Genomic DNA, 13,306 nt, shown 5'->3' with positions numbered 1-13,306 from the left:
TGTAAACTAGCTCAAATCTTGGAACTGGTTGAGGGGCCATGACTTCCTGTTATTACGATTTGAAATAGGTTACTGTTCATTTGCCCTTAAATGTTTTCAATTATATAAATCCAGTAAAAGTTTTGGGCCAGGTATTTAGCTCAGTGGGTCTGCTGCCTGTCTCACAAGCGAAAGGTCCTGAGTTCAATCCCCGGTACAAAAAAAAAAAAAAAAAAAAGACTAAAAGTTAAAGTTTTATAGTTTTCCTGTATTTCAGTTTTGGGAACACCATAGCTAGTCAGCAAATGCCATAGGTCTACACATGTCAGGATATTCTTATCATTGTCCTGCTTTTGCTGTCTGGTATGCTAAGTACATGCACTTTGCTTTTGATGATTAAGTGCTGCCCCTTGACCCTTTCCAACTCATTTCCTTTAAGTTTCCCAATTGAGTAATCATTGCCCCCACTGTATGTCTGGCATACAGAGAAGAGCAGTGGCAGGGCTCTTCAGGGGTGCCAGTGTTACCCCCACAAATCTGTTTCTCAAGGTGTTAGTTTAGGGTGCATTCTCTGGATCATCCCAGTGTGTCAGATTAGGTTTAACATGACAAATCCCCATCAGTATTCTCATTTCCATAAGCTTCTGAATCCCCTCCTCAACAGTATGCTATGGAATATCAGGCATCTCTAACTCATTCACAGTGGGCCATCTTTTGATCCATACTTTTGCCAGCCACCCAAATAAACTATTAACACTTTTTTAAACTCAATGAATTGTAACATTAAATTCAGAATCTGTACTTAACAGGCCCAAATCGACAAACTTAGCTGATCCAGGTGTATATTTTTGCCATCATTATCTCATACCCATTAAATACATTCCCATTTATACTCAACAGACCTCTGTTCATAAGAATTAGAGTACTCTGGGCCTGGGATTTACCTCAGTGGTGCTGCTGCCTGCCTCTTGCAAATGCAAGGTGCTGAGTCTGATCCCAGGTACCAAAAAAAAAGAATTAGAATACTCAAGTTCTTTGGTAGATAGTGGACCTCCTCATGGGTCACACTGTGTACTTCAGCCTTAGGAGCCTCTGATTTGAGCCTGGTTATAGGGCTAGAAGCAAAAGGGGTGGTGAGGGTGAGTCCTGAGGAGTTTCAGCATTATGCTTGGTCAAAGCAGGATCAGTTTCCTCGGGAATACTAGGTGAGGCCAACACCACAGTGGTTGGGGGTCGGAATGCATCAACCCCTGTGGGTGGGGAAATCTCTTCCTCCAGCAAAATAATCTCATTAGAGCTAGAAGCTCAAAATTCTCAGCCTCATCAGGATCCTCCCAAATATCTCCATCCCTGTTTAGGAGATCCCATTCTTTTCTGATCAGTGTCCTTATCTTTACTTCAGATACCTTTCAAGGTTGAACATTGAATTTATGCTGTATTTCAGCCAATTAAATTATGAGCTTGTGTTTGGGTTTCTGCAATCTTGGTCTTGTGGCTAAAAGATAGGAGATTTTCTTTCAGGACACACTTAGACACTTTTAAGTTTTTTATATGTGTCTGGAGCTGGGAATTTGAATACTTGTGCCCTTATTTTCCTTTATTAATCTGTCCTCACAGTTAGAAAACTTTAGATTTCCTATGGATGTTTTGAGCTCATTGTTTTCCTTCACTAGTTTGTCCAGCAATTCTAAGAGCAACCAGCCACTATCATTATATTTCCCTCTCTGTCAAAAATATTCAAAAGTTCCATATATAGAGTTGCTAAATTCCTTATATCTCAGAAGTGATGAATCAGGATAGTCAAATTAATGTACAATGAGTATTACTTTAAATGATTCACACCAAGGACTATCAATATTCCTCACAGTTTTAGGAGAGATTGGGGCATCTTTAGCTCTCATCAAATTAGAGAACCAATTCTAGGAACCCCTAAACTGTTAAAGAATTTTATCTTTATACTTGTGTTTCTCTAGAGCCACTCCCTGTACCAAAATCTGTATCAGTCAATACTTACTAGAGAAACTTTAATGTACGTTATACAAATATATACAAATTTACAAGATTGGCTTACAGTGGCCACCTGAAGAGTCAGGCATGGAAGAGTGCAAAAGGTCTGTCTGTATGCTGGAGATCTGAAGGATCTAGTCGAAAGCCTGGAGCTCAGTGTAGTGTCCCATGTGAGTCCTTATCAGGAGGCTGAAGGGTCTGCAATGGAAGGGGAAGGATCTGTGCTGGAGGCTAAAAAGTGTGTTGGAAGCTAGGAAATGACGTCCAAGGTGAAGCCGAAGACTGGAGCTCCTGTGAAGAAACAGAAGCAAGCCTTCCTTTGTCATTTCCTTTTTATATCATTCTGGTGGTGACAATCCTCCCTAGGGTGGGTCTTCCACACTCAGAATTATGTTGAGCCAATTTACTTAGTCATTTCTTACTAAAGTTGACACAATCAGTTAATTATCACATAGAGATATTTGATCTTTGACAAAGGGACCAAGAACATACACTGAAGGAAAGATAACTTCTTTAATAAATAGTGAGGAGCTAATTAGATATCCACATGCAGAAGATTAAGTCTAGATCAATGTATCTCACCATGTGCTAAACTAAAATAAAAATGGATCAAAGATCTAAATGTTAAATGGGAACACTTAATCTACTGGGGGATAAAATAGGTACAATCCTGGAAGACAGGTGTATGCAAGGACTTTCTGAATTGAACTCCAAAGGCACAAGAAATAATACTGAGCTTCAACAAATGGAATCACACCAAATCAAAGAGCTTCTGCACAGCACAGGAAAAAGCCAACAGAGTGGAGAGACAACCTACAGAATGGGAAATGTTTTTTGATAGTTATTCCTCACACAGAGGACCAACATCTAGAATATATAAAGAACTAAAAAAATTGGACTCTAAAATAAAAGACCTGGCTGGGGATTTAGCTCGGTGGTTTTGCCGCCTGCTGTGCAAGTGCAAGGACCCGAGTTCAATCCCCAGTACCAAAAAAAATAAAAGACCCAATGGAAAAATAAGGAAATAAATGTTTCTCAGAAGTATGGATGGCCAATATATATGTGAAAAAATGCTCAACTTCACTGGTCATTAAAGAAAATGCAAATTAGAACTACTTTGAGCTCTTACCCCAAACTTTCAGCTCACCAAAGGCAAACCCAGTGGTCAATGAGGTGTAACAATCCAAAAGCCTCCCTCTTGGACTCTGAAATGCTAACAGTGGAAGTAGCAAAGCAGATGAACAAAGCTCTGCAAAAAACAAAGAAATAATTTCTCAGATAATTACAGAGCTAATGATGTAATGAAAGACATGCTTAGTGATTCAACCAGACACAGATTGGGAGCTCAAGAAAATGATGAAAACCATGAATGCCCAGCATAGGATAGAAACGGAATCCATGAACAGATTCAAACAGATATCCAGATTAAAAATGCTATGGAATGTATATGGAGCAGGTTGAGCCAATGTGAGGACAGAATATCAGATATAGAAGACAGGACTGCAGATAGTTTTTTAAATTTTTTTTTTTTTGGTACTGGGGATTGAACTCAGGATGTTGCACTTTTGAGGCAGGCGCCAGAACCACTGAGCCAAATCCCCAGCCTGTAGGCTTGCAGATAGTGATAATGAAAAGAGAGATTTCTTAAAAACAGCAAGGAACCATTAAAAATCAATCCAGTAGCTGCTAGATGATGCAAAGACAAGATTGATCAGCATCAATGAAAAAGCAGGAGGTAGTGCAAATGACATAAAAAACTTGTTTACACAAGTAATGGGAGAAAACTTCCCAGATGGGGAAAGAATTTGACATATAGATTAGTAAGGCATATAGGATTCCAAATCATTTACAGGGGAAAGCCCATCAGAATCACAGCAGACTTCTCAAAACGAACCCTCAAATCAAGGAGAGCTTGGAGAGAAGTATTTCAAGCCCTAAAGGAAAACAACCTCCAAGCTAGACCCTGCAAAACTATCTTTCAAAATTGATGGAGAAATAAGATACTTTCATGAAAAAGAACACCTCAAGAAATGACCACCAAAGCAGCACTCCAAAGTGTTCTTTCTTTCCTTCTTTTTTTTTTTTTTTGGTACCAGGGATTGAACTGGGGTCCTTACGCTTGCGAGGTAGGCACCAGAACCACTGAGCTAAATCCCTGGCCCTCTCCAAAGTGTTCTTAAGGATATTCTAGAAAGAAACTACAATGATTACAACTCCATGAACCCCACAGACTGAATCCACCAGGCAAGGCAAAAAATTAAACAGAAAAGGAAAGAAGAAAGCCAACAGCAGAAAAATTACATGACAGAGATAAGACAATACATATCAGTTATAACCATCAATGTTAATGGTCTCAATTCACCAATCAAAAGAAACAGACTGGAAGAATGGATCAAGAAACAATCCAACAATATGCTGCATACAAGAAACATTTAATTGGAAAACATTCATAGACTGAAAGTCAAGGGATGGAAAACAATATTCCATGTGTCAGGAACCCAGAAAAAAGCAGGAGTAGCTATTCTATTTGCAGACAAAGTGAATTTCAACCTGAGACTGATTAAGAGATGCAAAGAAGGTTACTACATCCTTGTAAAGGAAACAACCCAAGAGGAAGAAATAATCATAAGTATATATCCATACACCAAATACTAGCACACTCAACTATGTAAAACAAATATTAACAGACATGAAAAATAATATAAGCACTGATACAGTTGTAATGGGGAACCTCAATACTCCACTGTCACAAATAGATCAACTAGACAAAAAATCAACACTGAAATATTAGAATCAAACTTTTGAACAAATGGACTTAGTGGATGTCTATAGAGAGTTCCACCCTACAACATCAAAATACACATTTTTTTTTTTTGGTACTGGGGATCGAACTCAGGACCTTGTGCTTGTGAGGCAGGTGGTGGAACCACTGAGCTAAATCCCTAGCCCACAAAATAAACATTCTTTTCAGCCACACATGGGACATTTTCCAAAATAGACCACATACTAGCTCATAGAACATGCTTAAGTAAATGTAAAGGAATTGAAATTATACCATGCATTTTATCAGACCATAGTGCAATCTAATTGGAAATCAATGGCAAAAGAAACCACAACTTCATAAACACATGGAGATTAAATAATACCCTCCTGAACAACCAATGAGTAATAGATAAAATTTTAAAAATCAGACAAGTTTGTACAATTAAACAATAATGCCAGTACAACATACCAGAATGTATGTGATACAATGAAAGCAGTCCTATGAGGTAAATGGATAGGAGTAAATACCCATATCAGGAAAACAGAACAGGCTCAAGTAAACTACCTAACATTGAACATCAAGCTTATAGAAAAAGAAGAGCAAGTCAAGGCCAAATCTCATATGAGGGAGGAGATTATAAAAATCAGAGCAGAAATTAATGCAATGGAGACTAAGAAAACAGTACAAAGAATGAATCAAAGAATTGATTCTTTGAAAGATTAAATAAAATTGACAAACCCTTGGCCAACCTTATCAAAAAAAAGGAAAGAAAAGACTTAAATCCATGAAATTAGGAATGAAAAGGATGCAATCACAACAGACTCTGCATAAATCCAAAACATTATCAATACTTACTTTGAGAACCTGTATTCTAATAAGAAGGAAAGTACAGAAGAAATGGACAGATTCCTAGATACATATGAATTACCAAAACTGAATCAAAAAGATGTAGAAATTCTAAACCAATATCAGCCTCAAATTGAATATGTAATTAAAAACCTACCAACAAAAACTGTGGCCTTGTTGGATTCACTGCTGAATTCTACAAGAAATTCAGAGAAGACCTAATGCCACTACTCTTCAAACTCTAATGAAATTGAAAGGGATGCAATACTCCCAAATTCATTCCTGGAAGCAAACATTACCTTGATTCCAAAACCAGAGAAAGATACAACCAAAAAGAATTATAGGCCATTCTCCTTAATGAACATAGACTCAAAAATCCTCAATAAGATACTGACAAACAGAATACATCAAATCATCAAGAATAACCAAGTACTATTTATCCCAGAGATGCAGGGATGGTTCAACATAGGCAAATCAATAAGTATAATACTATTAACAGAGCTGAGGACAAAAACCATATGTTCATCTCAATAGATGCAGAAAAAGCATTTGACAAGATCCATTCATTAAAAAAAAACCCTACAGAAAATGGGTATAGATGGTTTTCATCTCAATCTGATAAAAGCAATTTATGACAAACCAACAGCCAACATCATACTAAATGGTCAAAAACTTAAAACTTTCACTGTAAAATCAGGAACAAGACAAGAGTGTCCACTCATTATACAGCTCTGGAAACATTAGCCAGAGCAATTAGACAAGAGAAAAAAAAGGAATAAGGACAGGAAAGGAAGAAGTTAAATTATCATTATTTGAGGATGACATGATACTCTAGATAGAAGACCCAGAAACTTCACCAAAAGACTTTTAGATTTGATAACCAAATTCAGTGACATTGCTGGATACAATGTCAACATTCAAAAATCAATAGCCTTCCTGTATACAAATAGCAGACTCACAGAGAAATTAGAGAAGTCCCTTTTACAATATCATCCCCCAAAATGAAATACCTAGGAATCAATCTAATGAAGAAAGTAAAAGACCTCTACATTGAAAACTACAGTACTTGGAAAAAGATCAAAGAGGATATCAGAAAATGGAAAGACATCCCTTGTAGAAAAAACCAACATAGTGAAAATGGCCATACTTCCAAAATTGTTATACATACTTAATGCAATCCTGATCAAAATACCAATAGCATATATCACAGAATTAGAGAAAACAATCCTAAAATTCATTTGGAACCAGAAGAGGCCTAGAATAGCAAAGGCAATTCTGGGCAACAAAGGCAAGGCAAGGGGCATCACAATCTGTGACTTTAAATTGTACTACAAAGCTACTATGATAAAAACAGCATGGTACTGGCAAAAGAACAGACCTGAGGATCAGTGGAACAGACTAGAGGATGCAGAAACAACTCCAGACATACTCAACCAACTTATCTTTGACAAAGGAGCCAAATACCTTCACTGGAAAAAAGATAGTCTCTTTAATAAATGGTGATGGAAAAACTGGCTTTCCACATGCCGAATATTGAAACTAGACCCATATCTTTCACCACACACAAACCTAAAATTGAAATGGATCAAAGATCTAAATATTAAAACAAACAATCTGCTGGAAGGGAGAATAGGTAGAAAGCTTGAGGACATATGAGTAGGCAAAGACTTCATGAACAAAACCCAGATATTTATCGCTAAATGGATGGACCTTGAGACCATACTCCTAAATGAAATAAATCAGACACACATATTTATCACATTGTTTTTCTGGTGTGAGAAACTGAAAGTGGAAATAAGGACTGAAATGTATACTGGATATTGGGAAATGGGAAGGGAAACAAGGGAGGAGGACGGGAGAAAGGAAGGAAGGGACAAGAAAAAGAGTGAGATAGAAGGAAAAGGGCTGGGGATTTTGCTCAGTGGCACTGTGCCTGCCTGGCAAGTGCAAGGTCCTGAGTTCCATCCTCCTTACCAAAAAGAAGAGGCTGAAAATAGAAGGAAAAAAATGGAAACAAAGCTTTTTTTTTTTTTTTTTTTGTACTGAGGATCAAACTTGGGACCTTGAGCTTGAGCGGCAGGCGCTGGAACCACTGAGCTAAATCCCTGGGCCAACAAAGCTTTTGTACATAGGGAAGGGAAGGGGCTTGAGAGGGGAATGGGATAAAATAAAATTTATTTTAAAAATAAAATTTATTTTAAAAATAAAGAGAAAACTGCCTCGCAAGCCCAAGGTTGTGAGTTTGATCCCTGGTACAAAAAAAAAGGAAAGAAAATACACTGTGATTGTCTCTTATAGATAGGACAGAAGAAATAAAAGGTAGGAATGAAACAAAGAAATCATAAATAAAAATTGTTCTTTGTAAAAAGACTGCAACTTTCAGGACTTAGCCCAAGTCACCCAAGACAGCTCTGGAAGGAAGAAGGCCCCTCACCTTTGATCACAGGCAATGGGTAGATCAAACCAAGGACCAGGCAAGCACAGTGGAAGTGAGATTTTCTTTCTCCATCTTGCAAAAGTGGGTGCTGTCCTAACAAACAGGCTGACACAGTCAGGGCAGTTACAGTGAGCAATTAACCCCTAGCACACACATTCCCCATCCCTGCAGGCAGTTCCTTTCTGCCTTTCCTCATTGGGTATTACTAGGAGATATAATCTTTTCTTCATGCCTATACCTTTGGCCTCCTCCATCTGTCAACATTTGGTGGGTTTAAAGGCAAATGATTAAGCTATGGGGGAGGCTTTTCAACTGCCAGCACTTTACCAATCATGGTTAGCATAGTGAACACCATACTTTATTTACAATCTACTCCTTCGCCTTTTGCTTAGGGACCTTTCAGATGCCTGACCTCAGTCATGTCTGCAAGCAAGTAGTAGTTTTCCACTCTGAGAGAAAGACTTCAGCTTCAAAACAGACCACTTTAAGTTTCTCTTTCTTACAGCCCCTTACCAATATCCTTTGGCTGCATTTACACCTCTTACCCTAAATGGCCATAATCTGGCCAATTAAGAGAATAAGGAATAGGAGCTGGCCCTGAGATAAGGACAGCTGCACTGTCAAAGGTCCTTGGTCAGAGTTACACTAAGAGGCCATGGATTGGCCAAATTAAGAAAGTAAACAATGTGACTGGTTGGTACCCTTTTGAGGGATAAGAGTCTGAAACTGCAATAGATCTCATTTCTTTGAGTGCCCTCTTCTCCTGAGCATCCTATACTATCTCTGCCAAATTAACCCTACGTACACCTCTTTCTTATGGCTCCTGAAAGTTCTTTTTCTGAGATGGGAGAGAGCCTGCTACAGCTGGGTGGGTGAAGTTTGGGAAACGTTAGAGCCAGCTCAGTGACACTTTATGTATACTTTATAAAAATAAATGTGTTTCAATATTTTAAAACTGATGATACTGTTCCTCAGAAGGGTCAACACATATAGTCCACATACAGTTTTTCAGGACTTTTGTCAAGTACGGGAGGTTTGCAGAGAGAATAAGTGTTTAACATGCAGTGGGAGGGGAAGACTGGAGATGGCCTTCATTAGCATTTTCTTACATTTTGATGAGTGGAGGTTGCACATGTACTGCAGAAGGCCCCAAAACCAGAATGTGGTGTGAATGTTCAGTCTTCAGGTGAGGGGATCAGAGAGACAGGAAGCAGACCAGGTTGGGCAGTCAGGGCTCAGAACTAAGGAGACCAACTGGAGACTCAGACCAGCAGGAGATTACCCATCTCCCCATTTGCAGTGGGGTAGGACAAAAAAGCTTCATTCTTTTGGGGTTCATGGACTTGTAATCCTTGTTGTCCCTTTCTAGAATGTCCTTCGGAACACTTTGGAGTACTGGTTTGAATTCTTCAGGTGTTCTTTGTCATGGAAGTATCTTATTTCTCCATCAATTTTGAAAGATAGTTTTGCAGGGTATATTAATCTGGATTGGAGGTTGTTTTCCTTTAGAACTACATTCTAGTGTCAGGACACCAAATATGAGAGAGGCTCTTTTTCTGTTGCTCACCATTCTGCCATCTTCCTGGAAGTCCTGTTGACCAGAGTCTTAAGAGTACATCCCCTCTTGTTGCACTTTAAACCCTTTGGGAAGCTCCCTGTGGGAAGACCTCTGAACAATAGGTGGACATAACAGCGCCCTGCCACACTCCTGTCATTTCTGGCAAAAGGCAGAATGCTACAGCTGCTGCAGTGGTCTCTGCCTCCTTGCTTTGGGGGACTATTTCTCTTTCTTGCTGTTATAAACATACTTATATTGATTTAATTGATATGGATGAGGAAATTACATTGTAGAGCACGGATAGACATTGAAATGCAGATCAGGAAATAAGTTAAAACGTAAAATGATTTCTCTGACACTTAACATCATGCATTGCAAATTCATGCAAGGCAGTTGAGAATAGTATGCAGTGTATTGTTTGCCCAAGTTTCAGCTTCTGTTGGAGGATGTCTATTTTTATTTTTATTTTTTTTGGTACTGGGGATTGAACTTGGGACCGTACGCTTGTGAGGCTGGCACCGGAACCACTGAGCTAAATCCCTGGCCCTGGATGTCTATTTTTATATCTCACATCATCTCTGCTATACAACTCTGGTGTCCCCTGGGATTTACTGTTCTTTCGTTCCATTTTGAAAGAAAGCTTGCATTGATGTCATCCTCGGCCCTGTCCTTTGGTTGCTCTTGGAAGTGGGAAGTAACAAGGATGGTATATAGCAAGCAGGTTATGCAATATTTCAAGCAATTTGTTCGTCAAAAAGATTAGTGTCACTTTGTCCTGCCTCTTTCTTCTTTTGGTACTGGGGATTGAACTCAGGACCTTGAGCTTGTGAGGCAGGCGCCAGAACCACTGAACTAAATCCCTGGCCCCTGTCCTGCCTCTTTCTATGAACATGGTAGCTCTCTGTGACTGTACATGTTTTAAATATACGTGGCTAAAATTTAGCTTCTGGTTGCAACAGCAAAGATCCTTTTCATCTTCAACCATTTCATTTCTTGTCCTGTGACTTCTTCTTTTTCCATCATGAGACATTCCAGAGCTACATGCTGATTTGAAAAATGCCTCCCTTCTTTGGAAAAATCGACTTTGATGTGCAAATCTATTTCCTACCTGTACTGAGTTGATCTCTTTTCATTAATATCAATTGAAATTGTCTGTTTTTCCTGTTGAAATATCGAGTGATTAGAAATGTTCTCTTGGTTTTGGATCCAGTGTTAAAACATTAGTGATAGCTGGAAAGTATTTTCTACCTGGGTGAAATTCTGGCATTTATGGAATCAATTGAAGTTAGATTTGAAATCCTTTGTAAAAAGAATATCTTAATAATTTATATTAACATAATTTAAAATACCTATTAAATGTTCTGCATATGCAAATGTGTAAATGTCCCTCCTTATTCTCTTAAAAGCTTAGTCATTATTATATCTCAGAAGCAAACTTTATTTTTTAACAGCTTTGTTAAGATATAATTTGCATACCATATAGATCACCTTTTTGAGTGTATGATTCAGTGGTTTTTCTTTTCTTGGTTAAAGATAAATTCCCACATATCATTAAGCTTACATCTTAAGCATGTTTAGGTGTGTGGTTTGGTAGTGTTGGATGCATCAGTAGTAACCTTTGGACTGACCTGAGCATACCTATTTCACAGGGGTACCTAGCAGCCCGTGTAGTCATTAAAATGGCACATAGGCTCAAACATAACTTTAGAGATATTTTGGAAGAAATAATTTTGAGTAGGTTAGGAGAGAAAAGCCTTAAATGAATAATTGTTTATATTGGACCAGTTTCTTATGGACTCGGTGTGGGCTCGGATGGCCTTTTCCCTCCCTTAAATCTTGCCCCCTTCTGTCAGATGGAGACAGGGTTAGGAGGGTGTGCTACTGAACTGGGAATGGCTGTTTAGGGGAGAGACGATGAGGCATCAGACCGGACCCACTGTAATCCGAATTGCTGACTGGGTGACTGGTGGAGTAATTCAGTGGGAAAGACTTGAGAAGGAAAGAGAAACACTCAGGTTGTCTTGCTGTTTACTCATGTCTGTGAGGATAGCAGTGATCACCAGTAACCCGTAGGTTTGGTGTAACCCAAAATGCATTTGGGAGTGTAAGAAAATACAATTAAAATCTCAAAAGGTAGCATTTCCTTGTCACTAATCATCAATCACTTTTACTTTTTATCCGTTTTTGTTTTTTTTTTGTAAAAAATTTTAAAGTGAACCTAAAGAAGCTGTGTGAATCATGAGAATTTTGAATCTGAGGAAGGTGTTTAGAAAAGGGATATTTTGCCAGGTGTCAACTTAGGAAATAAGCATGTTCCCACCAACCTGGGATGGAGAGAGAGTTGTCACCCTTGGTACACTTAGTGCTGTTGGTGCCCTTGACAGTGGGCATTATTGATGAGCACTTGACTCGGGGGTTTGTTTTTCTCCTTGGTGTGAGCTTTTGCCTCTCGTGAGGCTCATGCTACCTTTGGTTAGACTGGGAGCACAGCTGACCTTTGTGCAGGTGGGCTACGTTGTCATTCGCTCCGGGCTGTAGGAAGGTGAGAGGCTGGGTGTTTCCTAGCTGCAGCAGTTCTCAAAGGTTTTCATCTCGGGGCTCCTTTACACCGCAAAACTTTTTGAGGGCTCCATGAGCTTTTGCTTATGTTCAGTTATCTGTGTCATTATTTACCATGTTAGAATTTAAACTGATAAAGTGTAAAATATTGTGTTCATTAATTTAAAGAGAGCAATAAGCCCATTACATATTATCATCAAAATTCTTTTAAGGGAAAATAGCTATTTTATACAACAAAAAAATTGAAAGAAGAGCGATAGTGATTTATATTTTGGCCAGTATGTTTAATACCTGGCCTAAGAAAAGACAGCTGGAGTCTAGTACTCATCTCTGTGTTCAGTTTATGATGCTGTGCTCTGGTGGTTGCAGTGTGTGAAGTAAATGAAGAAAACCTAGTCTCACAGAGAAGTTGCAAAAAGAAAGGGCGTTTTAACAGTTGTTTAAAAGCAAAGTTGTGAGGGCCGGGGATTTAGCTCAGTGGTTTCGCCACCTGCCTCGCAAGTGCAAGGTCCCGAGTTCCATCCTCGGTACCAAAAAAACCACCAAAGTTGTGAGGGGGTTGAAGGGGGAATGGGACACGATAAGATTTATGTTTTAAAAAAGTTGTGGGTGTTCTTTGGTGTAGGACACCAAAATTTGACAAGCGGTGGCTTCATAAAGATTAATTGCAATGAGAAATGTAAGAGCATGTTACTGAATTTTAATTATTCTCTTTTATTAAAACCCATTGGTCTTAATTGCATGTTGAGTGGTGTCTCTACTTACGTGTGATTGTATAACGTGGCTCGGTCACTGAGTCAGGCAGGCTTCTGAATGTTGGTACATTATCCAGTATAAAAATCACATCTGTTTATATCACCACAGGTTTTACTTGAGAAAGGGTCTCCATTCTCAGAAAGTTGTCGTTTTTCTGGTGTTAGATACAGGTTTTCCAAAATTCAAGCATTTACTTGCAAGCTTGTATTTTATCATTACCAAATAAAGTGAAATCTGCCATTTCCCTTCAAGCATAAAACTCATTTTGTTCCTTTTCAAGGAAAAACCAGGCCCAGATGTAGCTCGGTGGTGAGGCTTGTGCTTCACGGGCACAAAGTTCAATCCCCAGCACCAAAACGGAACCATAGTTGATTATTTGTTTTTTCAACTAAAAATAGAG

At 38.7% G+C, this 13,306-nt stretch overlaps 1 protein-coding gene across 1 annotated transcript in view; it reads left to right on the top strand.

Moving 5' to 3' along the window:
- The window catches only part of Smarca5 (SNF2 related chromatin remodeling ATPase 5), a 70,132-nt gene that overhangs the window by 2,410 nt on the left and 54,416 nt on the right, over positions 1-13,306 (top strand). The gene's annotated exons all lie outside the window — the stretch shown is intronic.

The sequence above is a fragment of the Heterocephalus glaber genome, unplaced genomic scaffold, assembly GCF_053883595.1.
Source record: "Heterocephalus glaber isolate CG9 unplaced genomic scaffold, H.glaber_assembly_v1.0 deba00001737, whole genome shotgun sequence".
NCBI lineage: Eukaryota > Metazoa > Chordata > Mammalia > Rodentia > Bathyergidae > Heterocephalus > Heterocephalus glaber.
This window is presented reverse-complemented; position numbering and strand designations above follow the sequence as displayed.